We start from the raw sequence: 13,994 nt of genomic DNA on the forward strand, positions 1-13,994 counted from the left end.
CAAAGAGCATGGCATCTCATGTCATTCATATTACAAGTACAAATACATTCAGATTTCACAAAGGGCTCAATGAAAAACCTCAAGAAGATAGCAACTGGATTGTGTTGGCTGTGATCTTGAGGGAGAGGAAAAGACATTTCGACGGTCAAAGGTGGACCACTGTGTAACCGCTCCAAGATTCTTCTTTTAATGTAAATTAAAATGTAAAGCTGCATTTAATAAGAAGGAAAAAAAATCTCTTTATGTTCTACCGAGTGCAAGAACCACTTATTAATAATAAGATGAACCCAAGTTTCCATAAAAAAAAAACTTTGTGGCTAAATCAGGCTCTTCGACACGTAATGGCACTAGCTAAAGAGTAGAGTTAGAATCCAACCACAGAGCCCAGAACTACATAACTGAGCTGGACCAATATTCTCCCCAAAGATTGAGATCAGAGGAGCCAGTTCAATTAAAGGGATTTTCCAGGCAAAATTTATTGATGGCCTTTCCCTAGGATAACCCATCAGTTTCAGAAACCCCATGCCGTTCAGCCATTGGCCAGAGCCACAGCATCACCATACACAGTGAAACAGAGCAGGAAGCAGATAGCTCCGTACATTGTTTAGTGGCTGTTCTGAGTTACTGCAGCTCAGCTATTTTTCACTTCAATGGGTGCTAGGCTGCAGTAACCAATAATGGCCACTACACAATGTATGGAGCTGTCTGCTTCCTGATCTGTTTTTTTCTGGAGCCACAACTGTGCCAATAAGCTAATAGGTGGGGTGACGGATGTCGGCACCCAACTGATCTGATATTGATGACTGTGAGGGATGAAAATGGTTAACGTTGGAGTCTTAGTAGGATAATATGCCCCACAATAATCTACCATTTTGCCTAGAAAACCCCTTCAATGTTACATTGGTAGCCCTGGTAAACCCAGAGCAGATTCCACAGACAATCCTCATAGGTGAGGGACCACAACTGGAAGAGCAGAGAGTAGACAAGGTGGCCATTGTGGGTCACATAGGAGGGGGGGTTATATAGGTAAATCCAACCAATGAACAAGCCCAATTCCCAGCAAATAAGCAGCCGTATCAAACTTCTGCAATAAGTTTTCTTTATGATATATTTTCTGCTCTACTTTATTATTCCGCACAATCCCCTTAGTATCCAATTGAACAATAATAGCTACAACAAGATGCAAATTAATCTAATTTCACAGGCAGAGCCATTATAACAAGGACGCATTTCTTGAAAAGGAGAATATTCTCTCTATTCAGAATGCACTTCCATAACCCTCGGGAGCATATGGCAATCTCTAAGGCTTATTTTGTAATAAAGAGACACAGATAACCTTTGGATTGGGGAGGCTGTCTATTCCACTACATTGTGAAAGTTAGGGAGAAAAAAAAAATCAGCCATTTACAAAGACATTGTTAAGTGCTGTGCGGTGAATGCAAAGCTGTACAGCAAACCATCAAACAGTACACTTGTAGATAAATAGAATCAAGAGAACAGACTATGGGGATATGCTATACATTATCTGAATGTGGGAAATTCATGTGCCGCTCTTAAAGGGAACTTCGCTATCTATGATTTGTTATACTTGATGGGTTGTAGAAAACACTTCTGCTTTTGGGGTTACCTAAATAGATCATCACATGGTTTTCCCATGAAGTATAACTGTATGTCAGGACAGGTCAGGGTACACACAGGTGATGCTGTCCCTGCTTACTTGCCTCCATGTGTCCTAGGCGGCACAGGACAACTTGGAGCCATCCCCTATGCAAATATAGGTAGAACAGGATATGACTTAAATACAAGACAAACTTGAGATAATTACAAGACAAGGACAAATATACAGAATGGCGGGTGGTCAGCAAGTGTGGGTCAAACCAAAAGAGGCAGATACTAGTACAAAGTCATTAGGCAATAAACAGAATCAATGAGGCAAACCAGAGTCAAACAACCAGAGGACAAAAATACAGACCAAATCAGGAGACAAACACGTAGTCAGGGATACAAGTCAAGGCCAGGAGACCAATAGATCAGGATAGCTAATCTTAGAGTATTAAAGAAAGCCAGGTCCCGGTCTCAGAGGTTATTGGGGAAGACAAACACTTAGACAGGAGGATAGGGCTGTAAATCACTGGCAAGGCAAAGAGTTAACCGTTAAGGTGCTGGTAGAATTCACTCCAGAAAATGCATGGGTGTTAACCTGAATGCATTCAATTAGACCAGAATCCACCCAAGTTCACACTAGGGATGACGGAGGTGAAAACCGCGGCGGCCTCTCACACTGTAAAGTTAGATATAAAAAATGATTATAGTGCAGCACTGTGCACAATATTAATGTTTTTAAATGACTTTCATTTCCAATGGGACATCTAAATGCCTGCACGGTATTCTATGGCGATGAGTCTCATGCCGGCTATGGGTGCTATGCAGATGAAGCAGGAAGCTTTGTTTCCTAATCCATACTAAAGTGCTGCACTGTAATCATTTTTCATTTAGCATTACAGTTTAATGTTCTCTACAGTGCCACCACAGGGAGTATTGGGTATTACACTTACATTTCTCACACTCTCATATTGGGTATTACACTTACATTCTCTCTTCATTACTAAAATCAGTGTCTGTGTAATGCATAGACAGAGGGAAATATCTTTTTTTTTGTATCTACCATTTTTTGCTGTGACTAATAGAGAAGGGTCCGTTATGGGAAGCTCCTTTACTATATCCATTTCCTGCATTTTTTTTTTGTAAACCCTTTCGATGGAGTAGCTAGAAGGGTGTTGGTGGTGCGCGCCAGGTTCTGGACAACCAGCCACTCTGACTTGGGCTGGGTATATAGATACTGGGCTAGTATGGACTCCTGATGCATGTCAGTCTCTGAAAGTCACATCATTGGCTAAAGGGGATCACATGACATAGCCTAGGACTCTTGGACAGGAGCTGGTCCCACCATGAGATATCCTCTTTCCACCAGGTAGACAAAGTTTCGAAATGATCATGTGAACCTGTCCAAATCCTGTAAGGTATAAGAAAAACCCTACATCACTGAAAGAGTTAATCATTACCCTTGCGGTTTAAGAACATTTCCATTCATCTAACCTCTCCGGTAACAACATTCGGCTTCCGAAAGGATGAGGTAGGCTATAAAAAGAACATCTGCCGTTATCTATAAAAAGTCATTCCAACCTACAGGCATTGATTAATAAATGGTATGTATAGGAAGTGACAATTGGTCAGGAGTAAGAAGAATGCCAATATCCCGAGCACTATCTGTCCATCACTGGGGGTAGTCTCTTTCTAGTCTTTACATGATTACTTTCATTATTAGGCTCTCTATATCATGACCTTATAGGTTGGCTGTAAAATTGATATTTCTAACATTTCTAACAGTTACAGGTGTTATGCGGTGAACATGAAGTGCCGCCATATTAGCTCTTATACTGATAATTTTCCACAGTACACTGCTATAGACTGCATGTGAGGGGAGAAGGTGTTAGTTGGTGCTATGTGAGCAGAAAGGAAATAAACAGAAGTAGCAATGCAAGGAAATGGTTAACCTAAGAACTCCTGAGATGAAAGGGAAGCCTTGATTTACCTTGCATGGTCAGTTCAGATCCTTTGGAAACTCATACTCAGGTACACAGTCTCCTGCACAGAGCACATGCTAAGCCCCTACCCCACTTTCTGTGTTCTGTCTTGCTGAGGCTGTTATCAGAGACAGATGTGCCTTAACAACAGACAGTGAATACCAGATTGCAGCGAAGGGAGACAGCTAGTGGCTAAGGATTTAGAGCTGTTTTACTGGTTTAGGCTATGTTCACACTATGTAAGTTTCCGGCCGTAGCGCGCACCGTGAATAAGCGGCCAGGGATTTAAGTAGTGTGCGTACAATGGAAAGTATACGATCTACGGCTGCACAGTTCACACTACGTACAAACTTACGCCAGGATCGTATGCGGCGCCGTAAAAAATGATTACACTTTGATTTGCCGATCCAAAAGGTTCTGTGGGGTGTCCGGGGCTAGGCGAAGATTTCCAAGTAAAAGACCGCTGTCAGATCGATACGTACGCTGCTCGGGAAGCGTACGTAGCTTACGGGCGTAAGTTTGCGGACCGTATGTAGCCGGCCGCAACTTGCGTAAATCCCGGCCGGAGTTTTATAGTTATATGTTATTTGAGTGATTTACAAAAATATTGGAAATCACACGGAAGGAGATTGGTTGAAATGACAGTGACCATTTAAGTTGTTAAAGTGTCACTGCCGTCAAACTTTTTTTTTGCAGAAATCATTAGTACAGGTGATTTTAAGAAACTTTGTAATTGGGTTTATTAGCCGAAAAATGCATTTTTATAATGAAAGAGCAGTTGAAGCTCGCCCCTCTGTCTTCATGGTTTTCTATGGAGAGGGGAGGGGTGGAGGGAGATGAGGCACCAAAACAGGACAACAAAGAGCTAATTTACAGCTACATCACCGGGCTATCTCCTCTGAAGTCAGCACTGACCTCTCTGACCTCTGAATACCGGCTTTCATACAGCTCCCACTGTGTAATCTTTGTTCTCTGCTGGTGACTAATCTCCCTCCTCCTCCCTCCCCTCTCCATAGAACAGACAGGGCCTGACTGATGTAACTAGTCGAGATTTCCTGATAATGAGCAGTGAATGAGAAAGGGGGGGGGGGCCTGGGGAAAGTCTTTTTGAATGCAGATAATTGCAGATTTGCCTAATAAACCCAATTGCAAAGTTCCTTAAAATTGCCTGGACTATTGATTTCTGCAAAAAAAAAAAAACCACACAAAAAAAACTACAGTAACATTTTAAGAGTGTGTTAAAGAAATATGAATAAAGCTCTACCACTTCTCTAGTTACACCCTCAAAGCTATGAGAGCCACCCTATTTCTTGTCTATTGGCCTAAGCCATATCTCTTTGAGGTTCTTTTGCAAAAATTTGAATGGTTAAGAGTTATACCATTGAGTATAATATATAATGCAAAATGATAACCTTAATGTATAGAGAAGGAAAAAGAATATTTACAGGACCAAAAATGAATAAGTGCTTTTTACAGTAAATTGATATTAAAAAAAAAATAAATCTCAATTTGCCTTTTTCGCCGAGTTTTGATCATCTGCGTAGCACGTGTCGCGGATCGTTCCCGTAATTTGTAGATGAAACATGACTGGGGGAGCCGCAGGGGAAGAAAGGGTTAATCAAAGAAGCTCGGAATATCCATCCTAAATTGAAAAGAGCAGCTTGTTCTTGATGAGAAATTCACACCATACGCTGCAAATGTGATCATTTTCCTTCCACACATTTAAACACCTTCAGGGCAAAAGTTGTCATGCTGTTTAAGTGTTTCTTAAAAGAGAAGCTATATCTGCATGTCAAGCTGACCTTTTAATACAACACGCTGCTGGCAAAAAGGAAAAAAAAAAAGTTGCAAAATGGCCATCATCTCCAATATAGCAACAAGCATGATACATTTTTATCGCAGAGGAACGAAGTCTACTCCCCAAACCTCTCCTCAAAGTTTACTACTCCCACTCCCCACTCTGGATATGAATGCCCAGGCCATGGCATGGTGGGTTGGCACTTATCACATGTCCATTTCTATACCCACTACCAATGAGGAAGCTGTAACAGGTCACAGCTGGTCTCTGGTGTCCATCGGCACCAACCAAGCTGGTGGCCACCTCTTGGCTTGGTGGTAAAAAGAGGTGCCAAGGGCCTACCTAGGGATCCAGGGGATATGCTCTAAATCCCCAGGGGAGCGATGCTTTCAACTAACATTCTAACTACATATAGGGACACAAAGAAGGGCTCTATGGGACCTATTACACAGAGCGATTTTTAACGATTAAGGACTAACGATAAACGATTGCAAATGAGATTGTTTATCGTTGACCTGAAATCGTTTACCATATTACACAGAACGATGGTCGTTAGTTATTGTGATCGTTACTATGATCGTTTATTCCTTCTGATCCCAGCAAAACAATGGACAATGTGCAATTACAGTGAACGATTAGTGAAAAAATTCGGAACTTGAACGAACGAATGTGGAATTACAGAGAACGATTAGCGAACGATTAGCCATAATTTTCGGTTCAAATTCAAATCAACGATCAACGACATACAAACGTTGCCTGCAATTACACAGAACGGTTAAATTCTAACAATATAACGATTTTTCACTCGATAATCATCCGGTGTAATAGGGCCCTAACTATGGGAGCACAAAGTGTGGACCTAACCACAGACAGGAGCACAAAGTGGGGATTCACCAATGTTGGCACAAAGATAAGGGGCTAACCACAGAATATATAAGCATTACAAAGAAGCTACAATGTTGCAGATGAAGCCTGCCAGGGACTTGTTTACATCATGCGTCTCAGATGGAAGGGGGGAGGAGGTGGAGACGGAGAGAAAAGCTCACACACAGATTTTTGTATCTTTAGCAGAAAGCAGCATCTGAGAACTGGGGATAGGAGACTGAATAGATAATAACAAGTATGGAAGAAATTGTTAGTCTCACCATGGGCAGCAACATATCAAAAGTTATGTTAGAATGGAATACCCCTTTAGGATCACTGCTTCTTGCTATTACATGACTGTTCATTGTAAAAACAAGAGGGGAGAGGGCGGGGGCGCCTCCTAGTGTAATAAGTTTAAAAAGGGGATACCGATAGGCGGAAATGTTGAGTTGCACTCACCTAGTAGAGTTGTGCAGAAATATAGGCACAACTCTATACAGCACATAGAACGAAAGAGACACCGCAGCTACTGCCGGGGTACATCGGGACGGACGGACGATAGGCAATCTTGTATCAAGCCACAACGGGCTATTGGACCATGGAGTCCCCGCTTAGTATGGGCGCAGATGTTCAGGGAACCACACCATTACACTTGATACAAGAATGACTGTGCATTATAAGGGGTGTCCTTCACATGACCAAGAGAGAGATTTATTCCGTATTATATGACTGCAAGCAGAGACCAACAAGATACTCCCATACCTGTTGACCATACATCCCATGACCTTTAAGACTCCGGCTAGTTGCTTATAAACTACACGTGTTCTCCAAGATAAGGGAAGCCAAAGTGCTCTGTGTGAACTGCTCCAAGAGTTCTCTCCTGCCCACACTTAGCTGATCACAACCTAATCTGGAGTCTTCCAATCTCCTCTCCTGCCTGGAAGAAATCCTGCCGGTGTGACACCAGAGATAGTTCTCCCCCATTCCTCCCACAGATACAGAATTACCTCCCTTCAATCTGCACAGGAGAGATATCTCTGGCTGGCTAGCAAAGCAAGATTAGAATTATAATACTTCCCCGCCATACCTTCCTTCGCCTTTATTCCCAGCAAGAGCGCTGTAAAACAGCTCCCGCTGCAAGCTGGGAAATTAACCAAGCTTGTTGCCGCTATCTCCCCTTATTAGATTAGTAAGGAAATATAATTATATTTCTGTATCGCCGGCTCCTCGTGAGCTGCTACAGTAGCTCATTGTAGGAGCTAATAACAGTGAAGAGATCTAACTATCTCTATACAATCCAGGCTATTAAATCAGTGTCTTTGCCTTCACTCCTCTACTCCAAAATGACTCTCAGGCTGCAAAGTGCGCAGCGCTTCCTTATGGCTGTGCTAGGTGAGGGGGTCCTATGGAGGCCTATTATAGGGTATTCTTATTGGTTGTCTATATTCAGGAGAAGCTACCGCATACTAGGGTAGGGGGAAACTTTAGGTTACTCAGGGGCGGATTAACTTTACCATAGGCCCCGGGCTGTTCACCAAGTCTGGGCCCCCTACCCCACTGTAACTATAGCAGCACTAGCATGGTGTTCATAGTACAGGATAGATAATGTCATGATGTGTGATGATTAATCTGCTACTGAGGTTATTAAAGCTTTAATCGTTGTGAAAAATTCTAAAATATTTTAATATAGTTTGTGTTTCCATTTTTCACTATTTTCAAAATATTTGCTGTTGGTGCATGTGAATCTGGTTAAAAGTGTCGGGCTGCCCCACCAAAGCACTGGAGAATGTGGTTTCTCACTGGTTCTTCATTGGTGGGCCCCTAGGATCATTTCCTCTGGTGGGCCCCAGATACCCCAGTCCGACACTGCTGGTGAATCTTGTTTTCTGAGTAGGCACAGCCTAAACCTCACTACAGATAAGCGCAATTTGAAAATGCAGCATGCACTCGAGAATACCGGTAGCTGAAGAAGTTGGATGCAGCCCTAAAGAGTTTGGGAAAACATGGATACAGACTATGGCCTAGGACTGTATCCATGTTTTCCTGGACTCCCTAAGGTTGCATCCAACTTCTTCAGCCACCGGTATTGAAATGCTGAACGATCAGACCTGAGCATGCTCATGTTGTGCTCATCCCTAAACCCCATACCTAGTCCTGCTCTTGGTGTAAGGCTAGGTTCACACCTGTATGGAGGCTTCATTGGTTCTACTGGTGATCTGCTCAGATTAGCAGATCTGCATGATGGACACCAAAGAAGCCCAATAGACCCTATTGACTTTAATGGCATCCATGATGCATCCAGATGACTAGTTCATGGCTTTTCCCGTGCCTCGCGCATGGGATTAAAAAGCATTATACCCGACATGAAGCCTACAGAGCCCGAACCCCCCGACACCATAGGAGACCTGGCTTCAAGGTCTATGCAGCTGTTCTGGGAGCCCAGTTAGCACAAATGTTCTGACTGGTTCCCTTTAACTGGACTTTAACCAGACAAAATAGTGCCAAGTACATCTCGTAACATAAAAAAGAATTTGGACGGAGGCCAAAAGGAGCCGCCGAAGTATAACTGTGAGTAATCTAAAATGGAATAGTAGACTATAACATTCCATACATTGGTGTCTTTTAAGAAAAAGTATCCATAGAAGGGTTCCAAATTTACCATACTTAAGGATACCTATTTCACCGATACCTCGGGAAGCTCCAGTGACATCACCGTTCATTTATGGACACCATGACTGCCGATGTAGGGACCCACTAATGACAATGGCTTCATTATTATCATTCATTGGCAGGAAGATGACTATGGTGGGAAATAATACTACAGACAATGGGACCAGACAGGCACCCCATCCTGGGACGTTGTGTTGCGATGAAAGGCATGCACATCAGTAAGGTAAGATGTTCAGAACATTGACAGCTTTCATCCTTTGCTGTTTTCCTAGTGTGTGTGTTATTGAGGAGCCAGTGTACTACCAAATAACATATGTATAATTAAACAGTAATGTTATTTTAATGGCAGGAGTAGGATTCATCTGTATTCAGTGATAAGAGTATTCTGCAGTAGATTTACTTGATCAGTAGGAGACAGCCGAGCCGAAGACAAGGATATTCTCACAAGAAAAGGTATCCAATATTCATGCTAAGGAGGAACTCCACATTTTTTTGTCCTAGCAGCTATTAAATAATTATTAGGGCTGTTTGTGCTATATATTTCAATTGATCTGCCACTGGGGCAGAGGCAAATGGGGCATAGTTCCATCACTGTACATACCCTGTTCTGCATCCAATCTAACTATAGCAGGTGAAAGGCCAGTGATAGAGAACCCACACTGCAGAGTCTCAGTGTATTCCTATAAGATGCAGCTTCAGCTCATTTCCTTGTAATAGGTTTCATCCTCTTAGGTCTTACAAGTAGAAGGCAGGGGTGTGAAGCTGCATCTCATAGGAGAAGGTTTGGTAGGTAAGGATAGTGACATAGGAGAAGGTTTGGTAGGTAAGGATAGTGACATAGGAGAAGGTTTGGTAGGTAAGTATAGTGACATAAGAGAAGATTTGGTAGGTAAGGATAGTGACATAGGAGAAGGTTTGGTAGGTAAGTATAGTGACATAAGAGAAGATTTGGTAGGTAAGGATAGTGACATAGGAGAAGGTTTGGTAGGTAAGGATAGTGACATAGGAGAAGGTATGGTAGGTAAGGATAGTGACATAGGAGAAGGGTTGGTAGGTAAGGATAGTGACATAGGAGAAGGGTTGATAGGTAAGGATAGTGACATAGGAGAAGATTTGGTAGGTAAGGATAGTGACATAGGAGAAGGTTTGGTAGGTAACAATAGTGACATAGGAGAAGGTTTGGTAGGTAAGGATAGTGACATAGGAGATGGTTTGGTAGGTAAGGATAGTGACATAGGAGAAGGTTTGGTAGGTAAGTATAGTGACATAAGAGAAGATTTGTTAGGTAAGGATAGTGACATAGGAGAAGGTTTGGTAGGTAAGGATAGTCACATAGGAGAAGGTTTGGTAGGTAAGGATAGTGACATAGGAGAAGGTTTGGTAGGTAAGTATAGTGACATAGGAGAAGGTTTGGTAGGTAAGGATAGTGACATAGGAGAAGGTTTGGTAGGTAAGTATAGTGACATAAGAGAAGATTTGGTAGGTAAGGATAGTGACATAGGAGAAGGTTTGGTAGGTAAGGATAGTGACAGCAGATGTGGTAGGTAAGGATAGTGACAGCAGATGTGGTAGGTAAGGATAGTGACAGCAGATGTGGTAGGTAAGTATAGTGACAGCAGATGTGGTAGGTAAATCTACAGTAAATCTGCCAAGGATAAACATATATTTATAGTGAGATAGTAAGAAAGGAAGTCATATAAGGGCAGACTAGATGGACCAGGTGGTCTTTTTATGCCGACAATCTTCTATGTTACTATGAAATTATTCAGCAACTATTTTTGTTAAATTAATTGGTAAGCGAGGCTATAAAAGCCATTGCATCCATGGAAAAAGTAATTATTCCGTCCGTCTCTCCAGTCAGAGAGCAGATATAGTTTCATGTCGTCACCCCAAGAGCAGACCCTGTCACTTTGTACTGAGATCCAGACTGATTGTCACTCACTACCAACAAGCCTGGCAACGCCGGGTGAAAAGAGCAACTTGAAGAGAGCAATTGTTGCTTAGACATTTACAAAAGAATCAATGTTCTTAAAATACTGGGAAATAAGAAAGGGAAATTGCAAAATGGAAATGTAAATGAGATGTCTTGAAGAGCTTCAGAAGTTCACATGTTGAAGCTGGAGAACAAATTAAATGCTCATTGTGTATTAATATTCCGAGTGTGTACTACAGGTGCCATTTGCAAGACAAGCGGATTAAACTGAACCATGAAGAGGATGATAATGAAGTGTAAACCTCGACATATAGACCACATTACAATACCACAGCCTGAATGGCACATGAAGACCTGGCGTTCTAGGAATAAGGAAAACCAATGTCTATGCACCCTGTCAGGACCTATGGACATCGTGGAGGTCACCTTGACAGTAGATTCCACCTGCTCGGATCCGAATGATCACGTCCTTCCATCCAAAAATAGAAAAGTGGGAATTCTGATGAGATAACCCATTGGAAAGAACCATTATATATCCATATTTTCCATTAGATATTGGTGGTCTGTGCCTTTGTGGCACATTATGGCATTAAAGGGGTATTCCTGCAAAAAAATGTTTTCTTTCAAATCAACTGGTGCCAGAAAGTGACAGAGATTTGTAATTTACTTCTATTAAAAAATCTTCAGTCTTCCAGTACTTATCAGCTGCAGGAAGTGGTGTATTCTTTCCAGTCTGACACAGTGCTCTCTGCTGCCACCTCTGTCCATGTCAGAAACTGTCCAGAGTAGTAGGAAATCTTCATAGAAAACCTTTCCTGCTCTGGACAGTTCCTGACATGGACAGAGGTGGCAGCAGAGAGCAGTGTGTAAGACTGGAAAGAATACACCCCTTCCTGCAGGACATACAGCAGCTGATAAGTTCTGGAAGACTGGAGATTTTTTAATAGAAGTAAATTACATATCTCTGGCACTTTCTCACACCAGTTGATTTGAAAGATTTTTTTCCCCATTGGAGTACCCCTTTAAGCATCAAATCTAGTACTACTCCCAGACCCATTTAACTTGGACTGTTGGTGAAATCCAGTGTCTTATGGTGAGAGGGAGTGCTGTTTTCTCTACAGGGTAAATGTTTTAATAGCTCTTCTATGGTTGTGTAACACAGTCATGGTGTATTTTTTATGGTAATAGGGTATAAGCACTAGTAGCATGGCTATGCATCTTTCCTCTTCTGTGGCTCATGGGGGCAAGGACCCCATGTTCTGAAGATAGATGGGGGTCCCACCTCCCGAGGATATGCCTGAGATGGGAATACTCTATAAGTCCCAGTCCCAGTCAGATCGGAATACCGTATAAGTCCCAGTCTATAAAGTCATATTTTGACGAAGTTTAAGAAGTCGACAGAAGTGTTTTTTGCAACACTAAGAGGAAACTTCTTTACAGCAGATGTCATGGTGAATAAAAGAAACAGAAATGTTTTGAAATAAGATTACTCTCAATAATAAATTCCCAGTAAATTGATTAAAGTCTGCGCTATTGCATCAGTGAATCCTGAGTCTTGATGGGTACATGCCTGGGGGTAGACTTGTTCTGATACTTTCCAACCAAGACCCTTATTTCCATGTAATTCAATAATCTATCATATCGAGGGATGGTTGATGGATTCCAGTCATCCATAGCCACACAAATCCATCATGAGCCGAGCGCTTATTTACCGCCCGCATCGTGCTGCTACTATGAAGAGGATACCTCGATGATGTCAGCGAAAAGGTCACGAGAATGGAACCCTGGAAGTATAATTACGAGTCGTGGTTTTCCATCATAGACGGCCCTAATGATCTTTCTGGGATCTTATTCCCCAAATGAAATTGAACAGAGACTGAGTGGGTTTGGTCTGGGCCCCTTAAGTGCAAAACCAGGGATGGGGTTCCTTCGGCCCGCCAGCTGTTGCACAACCACAATTCCCATCATGCCTGGAGAGCCAAAGCTTTGGGTTAGTATGTCCAAGCATGATGGAACTTTACAATAGTCGGAGGGCTGTGTCTGGGGAGTGAAGGCCAGTCCGTGTAGTCTGGTCCCACAGCAGAGCATTGATGGAAAGGAGTTGGTGTCAGTGCTCGCAGGCTGCTGTGTATGGGACTGTGTAGCCACAGAGCGCTGAGAGTGCCCATACTGACATCTGTCCTCCACTATACGTGTCTCCAATAGGAATATGAGCATGCAGGGCTGTATCCCTTCAAGGGGAACCTTAGGCCCTCCAGCTGATGCAAAACCACAATTTCCATCATGCCTGGACAGCCTTTGTAGCAGCTGGAGAGCTGAAGGTTCCCCATCCCTGCTCTATGGGAAAAACACAAGTAGCATGATGCTGTGGGCAACGTCCTGCTGGAAAGTCAAGTATATATGTGGATGTTATGATGACGTATTACCTATCTAACCATTCTACAGACTACGTCCCCTTCTTCGTGGGGGCAGGAATCCTACTGATATTTTTCAGCTGTATAATGCCCCAGCAGCACTGCCCTACTGTTCATGAAAGGGGTTACTAGGGTAATAAAAAAATGTTTTCCAACTGGTGTAAAACGTTTTACAGATTTGTAAATGACCTCTATTAAAAAACTCTATCAGCTGCTGTATGTCCTGCCGGAAGTGGTGTATTCTTTCCAGTCTGACACAGTGTTCTCTGCTGCCACCTCTGTCCATGTCAGGAACTGTCCAGAGCTGGAGTGGTTTTCTATGGGGATAGACAGTCCCTCTTATGGACAGAGGTGGCAGCAGACAGCAGTATGTCAGACTGGAAAGAATAATCCACTTGCTTCAGGACATACAAAAGCTGATAAGTACTGGAATAATTAAAATTTTTAAATAAAAGTAATTTACAAATCTGTATAACTTTTCTATCATTAGATATGTAATATATATATATATATATATATATATATATATATATATATATATATATATATTTATTTAATGGAATACCCCTTTAAGGACTCTGACAAAGAGTTCAAAGTGTTGATTTAGCCTCTAAATTCCCCAGATGTATCGGACTGAACATCTGTGGTTATATGGAAATATAATGTGATCCTGGAGCATAATTTGTTTTTCAAACTCATTTACACGCTACAATTACAAGACCCTGGTGGAA

At 42.2% G+C, this 13,994-nt stretch overlaps 1 protein-coding gene across 17 annotated transcripts in view; it reads right to left on the reverse strand.

The window, feature by feature from the left end:
* The window catches only part of KLHL29 (kelch like family member 29), a 656,253-nt gene that overhangs the window by 66,406 nt on the left and 575,853 nt on the right, over positions 1–13,994 (reverse strand). The gene's annotated exons all lie outside the window — the stretch shown is intronic.

The sequence above is a fragment of the Dendropsophus ebraccatus genome, chromosome 6, assembly GCF_027789765.1.
Source record: "Dendropsophus ebraccatus isolate aDenEbr1 chromosome 6, aDenEbr1.pat, whole genome shotgun sequence".
Classification (NCBI taxonomy): Eukaryota; Metazoa; Chordata; class Amphibia; order Anura; family Hylidae; genus Dendropsophus; species Dendropsophus ebraccatus.